Genomic DNA, 16,439 nt, shown 5'->3' with positions numbered 1-16,439 from the left:
ACAATTTAGACTGGAGCTTTCAGCAGTTGTGAAATGCATTAGCAGCATTTTCTTTTTTTCTTTTTCTTTTTTTAAGTCACTGAAAATAAGTGCAGTAGATTTGGCCCTCTTATTACTTGCTGTTACCGCTGGTGCTTTTCTAAAAAGAGCCAGAAGTTAGAAATTTTGGTTTTATTTTAAATTCAAATGAAAAGTTAGTACTTCAGCCATAAAGAGACCGGTTTGTTTGTTTTTTCTGTCTCTTAGTGCACATATGCACATGAACTAAGGTTGAATATACTTAAAAGGTAGTCACTTGCAGAACACATTTTGGATCACTTGCCAATTACAGCTGACTGTCTTTGCAGAGCATGGATGTCATATGATGCAAGTTAGCACCCAAAGGAAACAAGGTGTTAGTGGGCAGTGTGAAGGATTCATGAGAAAAATACTGAATTCTCATCTGACTTCTATTGAGTGGTAGAACCCTATCCTGCAAGATGAATGGCTGCAGGTTCATTTATAGTGCTTGAGTTCTCTCCTCTCTGGAGCTGGCCAGTATATAGCAGGATTGGTCCCTTTGATAGGCTGGGGAAGCTCTATCCCAACTCAATTGGAGAGGGAAAGATTCCGTCCCATCCCAGCCCCTGCCTGCCACTGTAACAGTGTGCATGGGCGAGCACTGTGTCACAAGGGACCAAGAAAGAATTTTCCCAGTGTAGGCCCCTCACAAGCTTTGGGGCGGTGGAAGGTGGCAATCTCCATAGCACACACTGACGTGGAAGTTCTGGACTGCTCCAGACTGTGGAGCATCCCATAGGCAGCTGTAAACAAGAGTAGCCCAGAATCCCCAAGGCTGCAGAAGTGGCTTATAGCCACCTTTGCCACTTCCCCTCTGGGCTGCATGTCCAGGAGGAGCCACACAGACTCTAAAGCAGAGTTTCTTCTATGGCGCCATAATTACAATGGAGTGGTAACAATGACCTCAGTAACTTTAAAGCAAAATGCCTGTCCAAATGCATTATTTGTGAGTCAGATGTGCTGATCTGTTGGTATTATGGTGATCCCATACTCTGAAACTTTGCATGGAAGAGTGAATTGGGTGAAATTTGGAGTCCATATTGCTTTCGGGGTATGTGTAAAGAGATGTGGAACGATGCACTGTGTCACCACAGAGTTGTAGGTGATGAGAAAGTGGCAAGAAATGCTGGAGATTTTCCCTTACCTTGGGTTGGTTTGTTTGATGCATTAAAGGATTTGAGTGTCTGAGCTGTTTCAGGTCATGATGAAAAGTTAACCTTAACTTAAACTTAGTTAAACTTGGGCTTTTTGTTTGTTAATGTTCTTGTTTTGAAATCTTGACATGTTTTGTATGAAAAAGTGTATCTGAAACAACATACTAAAATATAACAACAAGCAAGAGCTGGGTTTAAAAACCCACTCAACCCTTCAAGTTTGTGAATTAAATTATTACACTTTGGGGAAATTAATGTTTCCCCACTTTCTGAAAGTGCATCAATCCTTTGTAAGAATTAGCACAGTGAACAATTTCTTCCAAGATAGAATGGGAGTAGTTTAGGCGACCTAGCATGGTTGGAGCAACTATCAGAGGCCTTGCCAATGCTACAAGCTCCGTTCTTATTTTTTATGTCAGTAGATTTTTTTTCAGCCATTTTCATTGAAATAACAGCATTTAAAGTGGGAGCCAACAGCTAGTCTTGCATATTTGTCACGGTGACTCCTAAAACTCCTGGGTTATTCAGCTATCCTGAGTTCTTGCTCCTGGCAGCTGTCATCTACAACCTCTGCCCTCATTATGGGATATTCACCCGACTTATCTCTCTGATCTTGACTTTTATAGCCTGCCCATAGCAGGGTTTCATACCACCATCCATCACTGTGCTATCTGAGCACCTTCCATGTAAAGTCAACCCAGTAGCTCTCCACCAAGATAAACTGATAACACTGCTCCCCTACCAGCCCTTGAGCCACCACCACTCCAGCCTGGGAAGATGGAGTCGTTGTGACTCCATGTGGCTGAAGAACTTTTTCCCTATTAGCACTATCTTGAACCTCTCTTTACCCATAGCACTGAGTATGCCATGCAGAGACTCCTATGTGTACAGTGTAACACCAGAGGGAAACAAGTTCACTTCCTCTTGAATTTTATCACAATTTGCAAGCTTTTTCTGTTAAGCTTGTTGACTTTAAGAGATCTTTGAGTTAAAGATGCTGCTGTATATCCCATTCATGAATTGTTACAGGTGCAGTGCAGTGCACTCCTTCTGGATGAATCATGGAAACATGGTCAGCAGGTCTAGTTCAGACAGTGTTGCCCAGTGTGCAGTCATACGGGGCTTCATCCTACCAGGGGCAGCTGAAATACTAGTTTGAGATTTATTGCTCATGCTCTATTGGCATATGCTGTGGAGTACAAGCTGTTTCATGCAGCCTGAGAGCTCCATAATGATAACTTGAACCCCAGAGGAATCAGGATGTCTCTTCCTTACCTTGGTCTGGTTGGCCATTGCAGGCTTTCCTCTTCTTCTTAACAGGAAGCCTCCATCCATTATTTCCTTTTACAGATACACTCAGTAGTTCTGGACACATTCCATATCCTTCCACCTAAACCCCTCCTTCCAGTTGGCAGGACACAGGAGCTTGGGACAGCTGGGGAGGAGGAGGTCACCTGCTGAACTTCATGCCTTGTATGGGACCTCAGATTTGCTTGGAGTGGCCCTGGGTAGACTTGATCCAACTATGCTCTGAGAAGAAAGATGCTCCACTGCTAGGAAGGAGAAAAGACCTCTTAGCTCTTCTGGTCTATCTTGCTGTCAATGCAGGATTATTCAGTTTGCGTCCCTAGTATTTTATCCAGTCTAGTCTTAGATGTCCCAAGTAATGGGGATCCCACCACAATACTGGGGATACTGTTCCACAATTGAATGGATTTCAATATCTGGACATTTTCCCAGATATTTCACTTTATTTGTTTATTTCAACCTTTCCACCATAAGGATGACCATCACAGCACTGCCATCACTTTCTACTCCTGCACCCTATCAAAAGAAAAAGGAAAAAACTCACTCAGCTCACACAGAGTTTTGAACTCCCCCTACCCCCTCCCCTCCTGTCTCAAGGATGACATGCCAGAGATTCCATGAAGTCCACCAGAGACTTTGCTATTACTACTGACTTGACTTTACATGGAAGGTGCTCAGATGCTATGGTGGTGAGTGGCAACATAAAACAATGCCATGGATAGGCATTCTTTCAGTTTATAAACTCTGTTGTTGCATCACCAGGTATCCATCTTTGTGGACAATCTCATACAATTATCCAATTCAACACATTATGAGGATGTTCAGGATGAAGCTCAAGTTTGTGTGTGTCATGTCTTAATCCTCTGAGCTAGATTTATCCCAATTTTGGTGGATATAACAGAAAACGGTAGCCATCAGCAGTGGAAGTGACACAGGGCAAGGTTTCCTCAACTTGGGTTCTTACTGCAAACAATCCTCACACATATGTCGCCACTGGCAAGTTCAACCCCAAGTGTCTTATTTACAATATGCTTTATAAATGTTTTTTCCCCACAACATAAGACTTTCCCCCAAGTCTTGCCCTACTGACAAAGCACAGGGCAGGAGACAGGGAGAGCTCTCACCTCTCTGAGATTCTGGGCTTCCCTGGCCCTTTCTTCTAGATCCCGCCTTCCTTTCCAGTCTCTCTCTTAACCATCTACAGCTGATGAGCTGAATCCCTTGCTGATTGGTTAATCACCTGCTACTTATTAATTATCCCATCACTTTGGCTCCTGTGGGGACTCTTACCAAGTGCACAGAGTCATGAGTCAGCCTTAAACTACTCAGTTGCTATCACAGGAAGTTAAAATCAGTGACAAGGAGAAATTGGCAGCCCACAAGAAGTATTGGCAGAAGGTAGATTTCTCTAAAAACTATTTCTGAAAGTGAAAATGTGAATAGGGTAGAAATCAGCAGAAAACATGGAGGGAGAAGGAGATTATGTGCATTAACTATAGGCCAATATGGATCCAAACTGGGAATCTGCAGCTGAATATGTCCAGTATGTCTTTATAAATATGTTTATTAAATCATTTCTTTTTTAGACATCTTATTCTGGAATCTGTCCCCCGTGGCACTACAACAGCAGTACTGAAGTGGAAGTAGGCAGGTTTTAAAATAACTGGTTGTAATGTTAACCCTCCTTAAATGTGGGGTGTTTTGTTGCCAGGTGGGTTTCCCTGAGATTTGGAAAAGCAATGGAATTATTATGACACTAATAACTGGCTAGTAGAAATCCTAAAGTGGGACCCTAAGTGGCTCAGGGAAGTTGGTACTGTGATACAGGGCATGATTCTCTACTCCATTACTTCAGTCTTACCCCACTGTAGCTCCATCAGCTGTGACAAGAATGTTTTCTAAAAGGGATAGGTTAGGTAGGGTTCAAATGTAATCCATATGGTCAACTGATTAATATTTCATAGATATCTCAGAATGATGGGGTTACAGAAAAGGCACACACACAGCAAACCTAAAAATGATTATCCATGCAGTAGAACTATGATTAATTTCATAACTGCAAACAAGTGAAAAAGATGCATGTACGATTAGGAGCACCACTGTTCTTAGGGACTACACTGACACACTTTTCATTAAAGTAAGATATTGGTTTTGCTCTCGTGAGTAGCCTGCACTCAAGAATCTGAATAGAATCAAATCATTTCTGTTGAGTAAATTGGGAGATTATAAGACATTTTGTTCCACTGAAGCAAATTGTATTTTCTTTGCAAAAGTCTAGGACACTTAAATTATCGGAAGTGCAATAAACAGCAGAAAGACTAAATTAACAGAGTTTACTCACTGAAGTGGGCAGTAGTCTCCACAATTGATAGATCCTTTCTCACCTCATGTAGTTACAAAAAACTTGACTAGCCACAAAACTGCCAGACATCCCAGCGTTAGTGAACAGATCTGGGCCCATGTCGATGAAGATGACTCTCCTCTCTGAAGACAGTGGAAAATGAGGGGGCACTAAACAATTGTAATATAAAATTAAATTAAATCTGCCCATCTCTCAGCCCATTCATGCAGCTCTTCCATGCATGATGCTAGAATATAATAAGGTGCAACCGAAACTAGTTTTTCCCATTAGGGAAGAGATGACTGAGGGGAGGTCCAAATGCTGCTGAGATCTACAAGAGGCTCTTTCCACTGCCTGCACCTTTAATATAGTTATGTATCATCCAGGTACCACAGAAGGAAGAGTACAGGGACATGAAGGTGACTTTTCATAAAAACTCTCTACTGCTTTTCATTTGGCTCAGTCAGGCCATTCCTTATGTGCCTCTGTCTTTCTGATCACCTGGACACAAGGCATTCTGGTATTCATAACATTTCACCTACTTCTGCATCAGGATACTAGGCAACCTACATGAGATTGACATTTTGGGCAGAGTGGCAAGGGGAACAGGACATCTTTAATAACATATGGCATCGAAAGGGTTCCTTCACTGATCCAAACCTCAAACTGATACTAAAACAAATTTTTCTTTCAAATTCAAAATTTACCTCACATAGGGTGACTAACAGTCCCCCTATTCAGGACTTTTGTCTTATTTAGGTGTCTATTCTTACCCCCTCCCCTCTCCCCCCCGATTTTTCACGCTTGCAATCTGGTCACCCTAACCACACATATCCTCCTCCCTCCAACCCTCCTCCTCCTCACCCCCCTCCCTCCCGCCATTCACACAACCTTTTTCTCTTCTTGACAAAATATTAGAAAGAAGCCAGTAGGGAACAAACCATGAAGTGACCTATGTGAACTTTTCCACACAGCTATACGTGGATGATAAAGCAAGTCTTTTTAACTTCTCATCTAATGGAAGTTTCTTCTCTTCCACTCCACCTCACATGTGGCTAATTTTCTGCATTTCACTGGACCATTTCCATTTCTGCTCTGCAACTTTTTTAGATGAGGTGATCCATATTCAAAAGAAGGGTCCGCCATTGAGCTATACAATGATATTAACCTATATATGCTAGTTTATTTTTAACTACTCCTTAATAAAGCCTAACATTTTACTTTTTGGGCAGCTACTTTGAGCACATTGAGCTCATGTCTCCATTGATCTGTCCACAATAACAAGTAGGCCTCCTTCCGAGGAAGAGGTAGAAATAGAAAGTAGTGGTACTGTTCCAAGCTCTACCCATAAACTAAGCTCTATCAGTCTGAAATGTGAATATAAAATGCCACTTGCAGCAGATTGTTTAGACTTTCCTTGGGCTTGACTCCCTCCTGAGAGTCTTAGGCTAGGTCTACACTACCCGCCTGAATCGGCGGGTAGAAATCGATCTCTCGGGGATCGAATTATCACGTCTCGTCGGGACGCGACAATTGATCCCTGAATCGACGCGCTTACTCCACCAGCGGAGGTAGGAGTAAGCGCCGTCGACGGGGAGCCGTGGAGGTCGATTTTGCCGCCGTCCTCACAGCAGGGTAAGTCGGCTCCGATACGTCGAATTCAGCTACGCTATTCACATAGCTGAATTTGCGTATCTTAAATCGACCCCCGCCCCCGGTAGTTAAGACCTGCCCTCGGATGTCTCTCTAAGGGCAGGTCTTCACTAGGGGGGGGTCGATTTAAGATACGCAAATTCAGCTACGCAAATAGCGTAGCTGAATTCGACGTATCGGAGCCGACTCACCCTGCTGTGAGGACGGCGGCAAAATCGACCTCCGCGGCTCTGTCCACTGGTGGAGTAAGCGCGTCGATTCAGGGATCGATTGTCACGTCCCGACGAGACGCGATAATTCCATCCCCGAGAGATCGATTTCTACCCGCCGATTCAGGAAGGTAGTGTAGACCTAGCCTAAGCTTTACACCTCCCCTCTGGCTTATTGGCTCCAAAGGATGCACTGGAAAAATTAATTATACTCTCCCAAGCTCCACCCATTCATGACCCCCAAATCAAATGCCAGACATGATAGGAGATTCAGATGTTCATAATATGATCATCTTTCTCGTATGTGTTGATCAGAATTAAAACTGTAAATGATGATATTTAAATGATCCTTGTTAGGCTCCCATAGTATCCCACTGACATGAATGAGGCAGTTCACACCTCTCAGAGCTATTGTTTCAGGGAGCCTGCAGATTCAGGAAGACAATGTTGTATCGGTTTGCACTCAGCATTTTGAAGATTTTATTCAAATCCATAAGGGTTAGAGACTTTTTTTTTTTTCAAATGAAAGCTTACATTCTGGAGCACAAGATGTCAACCTGTGAGAATGCACTGGCTCATCAAGCTACCACAAAACAGCTCAGTTTGACCTCTGTACCTAGGGAAAAGTTGTAAATTCTTATGTGCAGCTAAATGCTGCTTAAAATAAAACAATTGCCTTTTTTCTCCTAGCAGCAAAAATAATTAGTTTCTATTGGTTGTCATCTAACTGCTTCCCATATTTCATATTTCTACTTTTAAACTGGAGGAGTGCAGACAAGTGTGAATCATTAACTTTTGAGGGTTGGTTTTTACATATACTCCTAAAACTTAAACTCCCTAATGGACGTAAAATCAGATTTGATTGCAGAAGCTAAGTTATATTGCCAGTTTTAACAATGCCTGTAAATAGGTCCGTTAAAATATGCTGCACTAGTATGCAGTAGATAATACAGGCAAAGTGAAAAGCATAACAGAACAGTGAAATGATCTTCCTTGCCAGGTGTTTTCAAAAGATAAAAGCTACTTGATCTTCCTGTCCTGGCTTCTGAGCAGTTGGAATTCTGAAAGTGGGAGGTGCCTTGTTGGAAGGGAAACAAGTCTGCACTGGCTCAGGATATTCAGCGTCTGTTCACACTGAATGAAGATGGCTAAAGCAGTAGTCATAGCCATGTCTGCATTCATAACCCCAGCTAAAACAGCTCTCTCTCAGCACCTATTCGCAGAGCTGGAGCCTCTGTGTTTGCCAAGTACCCGTCTGTGTGCCCAGAATGCACACTACAAAATCTTTGTGCTTGTGTGGTCACTTGGGAATCATCATGCTCACATGGCCTTCACCACCTGCTTCTGGATATTGAAGAAGTTGCTTTGCCCACCAAAGGTGCCCTTATAACCTTCATTTGCCAGAGTTGAGCAAACTTTGCTGCACTGCACATTGTTATTATTTATTTCTATTACAGGACCCCAGACAGAGATCAGGCCCTATTTGTATTAGGCCACGTAACATAAAAAGTCCTTGCTCCAGAGAGCTCACAATCTAGAATTTTGAAAACATACAACAGGTGAACAAACAGATGGAGGATAAAGGGTGAGAGGACAAGCAGACAGTATTTTTACATTTACATGTTAGTTACAGGTGATTGCCAGATTACTCAATGCCAAAGGGTATTAAGGTGGGCATTTCAAGATACAAATATGAGGTGTTCTTCTCTGTTTCATTTATAACACATGTACCATCTCTTGAATATATTAAAGGTTATTGACAGGGATATTTAGATAGAAAAATTATACACTTATGTATATGTATTGGGACAAGTGGCCAGTTGTGTTTTTGGGGGACAGAGAGAATGAGGGGAAATGAATTCTGGGTAAAATTTATGCTAAAAAAATTATAAGCACTGTTCCTTGTAAATGGCCAGATGGTATGTCACATAATTCAGATGATAACAAAGCAGAATTAAAATTAAATAATAAGACTCAAAGGCATGTGTCTGGGCTATGGTAATGCAAGTTTTTCACTGTGGGTTACCTCATCCTTTCTTCCTACCCTTTGTTAAAATCATTGTTCCATCTGGTCTTTCGTTAGACTCTAAACTCTTCAGAGCAGGGATTTTCTCCTACTCTCTGTGACTGTGGAGTGCAAGGGGGTCCAACTGTAGGGCTTTTGGCCCTACTGTAATACAAATAAATAATAACAGCAACATCTTTATATGGTAAGGGTGGTAATTGCCAGAGGAGATGGTCCCTTTAAGAAAATGTAGCTCAGCTCAAGGTGAAAGGGATTTCCCCTTCACCTCACTTAGTGGAGGACTCTGCATTCCTGCCATATTATAGCAAATCACAGCTCATATCATAGCTTTTAGATTTCAACAGGTTCATTTGGTATAAGAAGACATGACAGGCAGTACAGTTCTGGTCTATTCTGACATGCTTCAGCTGGTGTTCTCTGCAAGCATGAGTCCAAAAGCTGAGTGACTTTAACTAGCTGAGTACAGCAATAATCCCCTCAAAATGCATTGCCTGAAGTCATGATTGCTATTGTAAACTGGAAGTTTTTAAATAAAGCTACAGATAATGTTACTGAACATGACTTCACAGAAAATTGATAAGAAAACCTCGGGAGTTACGTTGGGAGTTTAAAAACTATTTATTAAGTAAGAATGCAACATTATTTAAAACATCTGCACTTTATATCTCTGTGTAAACAACCTTCTGCCCTAAGGGTGAATTGACCAGGAGCCACTGTCTCATCCCAGGGCTTGATGGTCAATGTGACTACATTCAGCCAAATAACAATCTATGCTAAGCAGTTGTAAAGTTTTTGGGATTCACAAACGTTTTCATGAATACACAGTGATTGTCTGAATACCTGTGACTAACAAACAACATGCAATAATCACAAATCATATTAACCTGAACTTGCTTTTATTTGTGAAAATATTAGTGATTTTTTTTTCTTCAGCACATCCCAATTCAGCTTAAAAAAGAGAAGACTAAGGCCGGGATATGATAGAGGTCAATAAAATCATGAACGGTGTGGAGAAAGTGAATTAGTGAGTGTTACGTACCCCTTCACATAACACAAGAACCAGGAGTCACCCAATAAAATTAATAGGCAGCATGTTCAAAACTACCATAAGGAAGTATTTCTTCACAAAATGCATAGTAAATCTATGGAACTCATTGCCAGGATATGTTGAGAAGGCTGAAAGTATAACTAGGTTAAAAAAAGAATTAGTTAAGTTCACGTTGGATAGGTCCATCAATGGCTATGGGTCAAGATGGTCAGGGATGCAACCTGATGCTTTGGGTAAGTATTTCTAAACTTCTGACCAGGGCCGGCTTTAAGCCGTTTCCCCTGATTCCCTGGAATCGGGCCCCATGCCTAAGAGGGCCCCGCGCCTAAGAGGGCCCCGCGTCTTAGGCGCCTTTTTAATTTTTTTTACTCACCCGGCGGCGGTCCACTCTGGGTCTTCAGTGGCACTTCGGCAGCAGGGGGTCCGCTCTGGGTCTTTGGTGGCACTTCAGCAGCGGGGGGGTCCTTCTGTGCCGCGGAAGACCCGGAGCCGAGTGAAGGACTCCCTGCACCGAAGTGCCGCCGAAGACCCAGACCACCGCCGGGTATTCGAATCGGGCCCTGCAGGTCCTAAAGCCGGCCCTGCTTCTGACTGCCAGAAGCTGGGACTGGATAATAGGGGATGGATCACTCAATGATCTCCTTGTTCTGTTCATTCCCTCTGAAGCATCTGGCAATGGACACTATCAGAAGACAGGACACTGGGATAGAGGGACCATTGGCCGTTCTTAATTACAATGACTCAAATTTGTTGAGGGGGAAAAAGGGATATGTGTCCATCAGCAATTTTGCCCCTGCTGATACAGGGACATATGTAGAAATGGGGCTAGAGCGTGCCCTGTGTGAAGCACCCTCGGCCCAATCTAACAAAGCAGTTAAGCATTTGCTTAAGGGCTTGCTTGTCCAAAGCTAAAGACTCCCCTGGTGCAAATGCAGGGTGGATGCAAATGTCATCAACACTGGTGCTGCTAGAGACATTTTCATTGTGCATTTACTGGGAGCATTACTGGGTGAAGTGAGAAGCAGGAGTGCAAGTAGGGTGGTACCCTCCAATATGCAGTACCAGCAAGAATTTTTTAGCAGGTACGTGGTAATGGAAAGACTTGGAGCTAGCCCCCTGTTCTCTCCAGATACAAGGGCACTCCCGACCCCCCCCCCAGTCTCTTGACTGCCCCCTCCAGAACCTCCCTGCCCCTTCTCCGACCCCCTGGCCCCCTTGTTGTTGGCCTTTCTTCGCCTAATGTCTCTGTGAGCCGTTCGTCCCGGCAGGCTGGGGAGCAGCTCCAAACTGCCGGAGACGATCTGTGAATGCAGGGAGTGATCTCTGCTGCAGGGGGGAGGAGGGGTCTCTCTGGCTGTCGGAGCCCCATGTAAGTGGCACCATCCGGCCGGCTTGCTCTGCATGGTGGGGGGGAAGAAAGTCCGGACATTTACAAATTCCCCCCGGACGCTATTTTTAGCTCAAAAAGCCGGACATGTCCGGGGGAATCCGGACAAATGGTAACCCTATTTAGGATACAGTTCTACTTAAAATTTGTCTTTTAATAAGTCATACATATGCTGAAATGGCTTCTCACACAACTTCCATATTTCATATAAACAAACTGAATACTACTGTGAAAGTAGAATCAATTATATTGTTAAAATAGAATGGATTAAAGAAATGCTGTATGTTTCTTTAAGCAGGAATAAGGAATGTTGAAATATAGTTGTCAGGAAGAGAAACATTAAGGTATGAAACAGTGGGTCCACTTAAGCTAATGGTGGGACATTAACAAGAGATTGCTAATAGTTAGTAAGGAAATAAGTTATGTATGCCTAGCCCCAGGTAAACTTATCAGTTCTGCTTCCTTTTGTTATCTTGTTAAGTTCGTGCCCTTTTATCTGTATAAATAAGATAGTTCGAGTCTTGCATGGTCCTAACATTATCTGGGTGTATTAGCAGAGTGCTTTGCTAATAAACAGAGTAGTCTAACAAATTGTGAGTCCTGAGTCTGACTTTGAAATTACATATGTATGTGTAGGGAAATGAGTAGTTAAACATGTTGATGTTTGTATATACAAAGGGGAGTGCTGGAGGGGATGGTGAGAACATGGGGGTTCTGGGCTGGGCAGAGAGGAATCACATGGAGGGTCATGTGGGGAGGTCACCTGCTTCCCCCCACTTGAGTCCCTCCCATGAGTGCAGTACCAGAAAGAAATTATTTCTACTTGCACCACTGTTCAGAAGCAACCCCAAGAGTCTCTCTCTCTGGGGGGGAAAAGAAGTGACTTACTCTGTTGTACTCTTGGTACATCTGCTAGGGCATTGAGTGGCTGATTCAAGCAGTAGCATTGATGGAAGTCCCAAAGAAGATTTGCCCCGCCTTTGTGCTTGGAGGTGGGGGATGTTATGTGTGAGGGGAGAGGCATTGTATCATGTACACTACCTAGAGTGTATGGGGTCAGGAGACATTTCTGATACTAAAAAAGGCAACCCATGAATGAGGACGTGACATCAGCCACTAATCAAAGGTCACTGGAAAAAAATAATTCTCCTTCCAAGTAATTTATAAGAACCAAAGGAAAAAGGGGATTCTGATCTGATAACACAAGCAATTGTGAGAACCTGATGAAAATAGAAATATATTAGCTTGGGTGAAGGAGGGGAAGCTGGTTTTAGCCTCTAAAGAAACATAAATAAAAATTATTTTAAGCATTATTTTTTAAAAATGCTATGCATTTTTTAAAAAAAATCTGCTTATGAACATATGAATCAATCTCTCATAAAATGTGGAAAGAAGAGCCCGCCCAACTATTAAGAGAGAGATTCTGAGGAAAGAAAAAGTTTGTGCAGCTAACACAACATAAGGCTTGCCAAGATCATCTTGCTTTAATTCTCTGGTCAGCAAAGCCACTTTACAGAACTATTAACTTGCGATTTGTTTACTCGTTTTTTTTTTTCTTCCTAGCAATTTCATCATTCTGCTATTTTTTGGGCCTCTTTCCAGTCCCAAAGCGTTAAGAAATTCTGTTGAGAACACAATAAACTAAAACAAATCAATGCATGTGAATGGCCACAAATGTCACATTGCTTATCTTGCTCTGTGAAACACTAAGCAGCTGCTGGCTTTTAACGAGGAGGAAAAACAAAGCTCTGTTAGTATTCCTGTGCACACTTTGTTATTTCACTTAGCAGCTGATTTTGGAAGAAGAAAGAAACAAAACTGATCTAATGTCTTTCCTCTCAAGATCAACCCACATCCTTCCTAGGGCAGGAAGAGCAGGTGAATAGGACACAGGACATTTGGCACTTCTGTGGCTTCAATGATGTGGTTTATTCCATGGTTTTCATGAGAACAACAACAGTTACAGGGCTGTGAAAATGCAGTTAGTTCAGCAGAGAAAGGAAGATGAGAGGATCAGCTGTGGCATCATGGTATAACTGTACTGAGTTAAAAACACTTCTAGCAGCATAAAGGAATTGTATTCCCCACCCTGTAGAAACAATTTAGGGACCAATCATCTCCTCTTTAGGTGTGTGATTTGTCCACACATGGAAAAGGGCAAGTTGCAAGGGGCTCAGTTAAAGAAATGCAAGATATCCTAAGACAGAGAAGAGCCAGTTATAAAATGGGGCAAGCAGCATAGTGTGCATTATGAGCACAGGTCACAAGCTTCAAAGGGATTGCGGCAACGAAAAAGGAGCCTATCCATGAGAGGCCAGCACTGTATATTTCCCCCCCTCAGCCCCATTATTGAAATTTCCTCAAAACCAGTGTGAAACGAGGGTTCTCAGCCTTTTCCATACTGCAGTCCTCTCTTCCATACTTGGACCACTGCAGGATTCCCCTCCCATCTAGCAGGGATCCAACCAGGATCCACCACCTATTTAGCAACACGGGAAGGGTCCCTGGAACCTGTCCATGACTCCCAGTTGAGAACCCCTTGTGTAAAGTAGTCTTAGGAAGTTTAAAGCTACAGCCTCTGAGATGGACCCCCAATGTGGCTGGGAGAAAATGGCCATGGTTCACACAAAAGATTGCTGTTATGCTCCATTAATAATAGCAGTCATGGTGAGGGAAGATAGGGAACCAGAGACCAGGAGTTGTTAAACCACAGAAGAACACTTCAAGAGCAAAGAATCTTGATCTCCTTCTCCCCTGACATATGTCAGAGCTTTCTGTGGAGAGAGGGAGTATGTAGGAGATGAGCATTGGCCCATGTATGAACTTTATAGGCCATTATTCTTAATAGATAGCCCTGGCATGATGGAATTCTGTTGATGAGCCTTGGTACTTTGAATATGGGCAGACAAGTAAGATGGTTCTTACCAGTGTGCTATTAATAATTCTTTGTACTACCGTAGCACCTAGGAACCAGAATCATAGACCAGGACCCCATTGTGCTAGGCACTGTACAAACAGAGAACAAAAAGACAGCCACTGCCCCAGTGATCATGATTGCACATTACTGTGTGACACAGTGATAAGCCGCTGTTCTGTCTGTGCCCACCAACTACATGACTATCTTTTTGAAACTGCTACATGCTGAGGTTTCAACATGGCCTAGGAGATATATACTTCTATGGCTGCCCAGCTCAGCCATCACGTTGTACTTTGGGCTGCTGTTGCTCACTCAACCCATGTGACAATCTTTCTTTATTGCCTTTGCATCTGGGGCAGGTCAGTACCTGTAACGATGAGCACTGTAAAACACCCCTTATTGCTTTGGGTGTTTCCTTAGGGTATCTTTCTATCAACTTTTGTGAGTGTTGCATCACTGCCCCAGACAGTTTTAGGGACATGATGCAGACCATTCAGCACTAGCCATGGTTAACTATGCACATGCATTGTTGAGTGAACTCTATTGGCTGCTCAAAGATTCCATTGCACTTCTTGGACCAGGTACTCAGCTGGTGTAAATTGATGGACTCAAGTCGAGAGGGCTATACTGATTTCTATTAGCTGAGGATCTGGCTTCTTTTCTTCTGAACACTTTTCAGTACATCTTTTCCTGGAATGTTTTATGTACTGCAGGGAACAATTGGGCCCTAAAGACATGTAAGGAACTGAACATCTGAGAGATGTTGAATGAGCTTAGCTCTCAGAGAAGTCACTTTTCAGGAGTGCTCAGCAGCCTGTAAGATTGGGCCCTTAAGTAAATGTCAGATAATAGTTAATCTGCTACACTGGATGCACTTAAGTTTCTACTAGTTTGAAAGTTTCTATGGTTCTTTCAGTATTCTCCATATACAGCTAAAGTCAATAGAACTACTTTCATACGTCAGTGTTTGCATCAGTGACTTACTGTGAAACATTCTTGCTTTGTTTGCCACTCTCATCTATAACTGTACAAAAATACTGAAAATAGCAATAGTAAAATAGTTAAAGGAATATGGTCTGTGTGTATCTGAGCTTGCATTTGAGGCTGATCATTGTGTACATGTGGTTCTTTTCGGAAGAATGTTTTGTTGTGTTTATATTTTTGAGATTACAAGAGAAATAATGGTTTCTATTTTGGGTCATAGTACAGATTATTGTGTTGTGATGAAATATACATTATATGATTAGAGTAATATTTATTATTTAGTCAATGTAAGATTTATGACCTCTTTAACTATTGATTTATTTGCTTTAAAATGCTGGGGTGCTGGTAAACCACCAAAAGTAACTACACTGTTTTCATTTAGCAACCTTACCTGGTTTTTAAAATGAAGTAGTCTGGGTTTGAAACAGATTATAAATATATCTTGGTATGATAGAAAGCTTCTACTGGCATGAGTTTGGGATGGCCATGAAAGGCAATTACACTATGGCATTGCAGTTTTGAACTGCTTTTCCCCTCCCCCACTAGATGTGGATTTAGAGCAAGATATTGTATAGCCTCACAACAACGGAGGGATGTAGCAGAAGTCAAACAAAAGCAATGTGGCATTTTCTTGCAAATGGTCTCAGTAAATATGCTTCTGCCAACAGCAACATAAATGAAGAAAGACTTACAAAACTGGTGTCAACTGAGAGTCTGTTTTGCCTAATCACATTGGAAAAATTGTTCAGTATCAGCTCATTGCGGTGAAGCTATTACCCTTTGAATGCTAGAAAGGTCAGCTGGGGTTATCTGATGCATAAGTACTGGCTGCACAAATTCCTGGGGCAAGCTTAGCTCCTGCTCTGTGCCTTTTGAAACAAAAGTTCTTAGGTCTTTGTTTATGAATCAGCCTAGTATGATTCAATCCCTTTCTCTTTTCAGATAGACTGTGAGAACTCTGTGCAGATGAAGATCTCAATGTGTTAATCAGATGGAAAAGGTGTGTTGTGCAACTTCTTTTCATGTACAATATTTGATAAGAGATTCAAGCTATGTCTGGAGTAAGTTGGTGATGTGGATTAGAACTCTAAATGAAGATGGGCTTGTCTAAAATCTGTTATAACCCTTTTACATTGTGTTCTTTATTAGTGCTATTTTTCAATATTTTTGGAGTCACAGAATGACAATGGTAAACAAAGAATATTTACAAAAAGAAGAACAGGAGTACTTGTGGCACCTTAGAGACTAACAAATTTATTAGAGCATAAGCTTTCGTGGGCTACAGCCCACTTCTTCGGATGCATATTTAACAATATTAGTGGGAGGTCTGGTCTAGGAATTGGACCAAAGGT

At 42.3% G+C, this 16,439-nt stretch overlaps 1 long non-coding RNA gene across 1 annotated transcript in view; it reads left to right on the top strand.

The window, feature by feature from the left end:
- The window catches only part of LOC117878808, a 151,463-nt gene extending 135,376 nt beyond the window's left edge, over nt 1-16,087 (top strand). The window contains exon 4 of the long non-coding RNA XR_004646102.1: nt 16,030-16,087. This is a non-coding gene — a long non-coding RNA (uncharacterized LOC117878808). The remainder of the gene's footprint in view (nt 1-16,029) is intronic.
- The last annotated feature ends 352 nt before the right edge of the window (nt 16,088-16,439 follow it).

The sequence above is a fragment of the Trachemys scripta genome, chromosome 6 (assembly GCF_013100865.1).
Source record: "Trachemys scripta elegans isolate TJP31775 chromosome 6, CAS_Tse_1.0, whole genome shotgun sequence".
NCBI lineage: Eukaryota > Metazoa > Chordata > Testudines > Emydidae > Trachemys > Trachemys scripta.
Note: the sequence above shows the minus strand (reverse complement) of the source record. Positions and strands in the feature narration are given on the sequence as shown.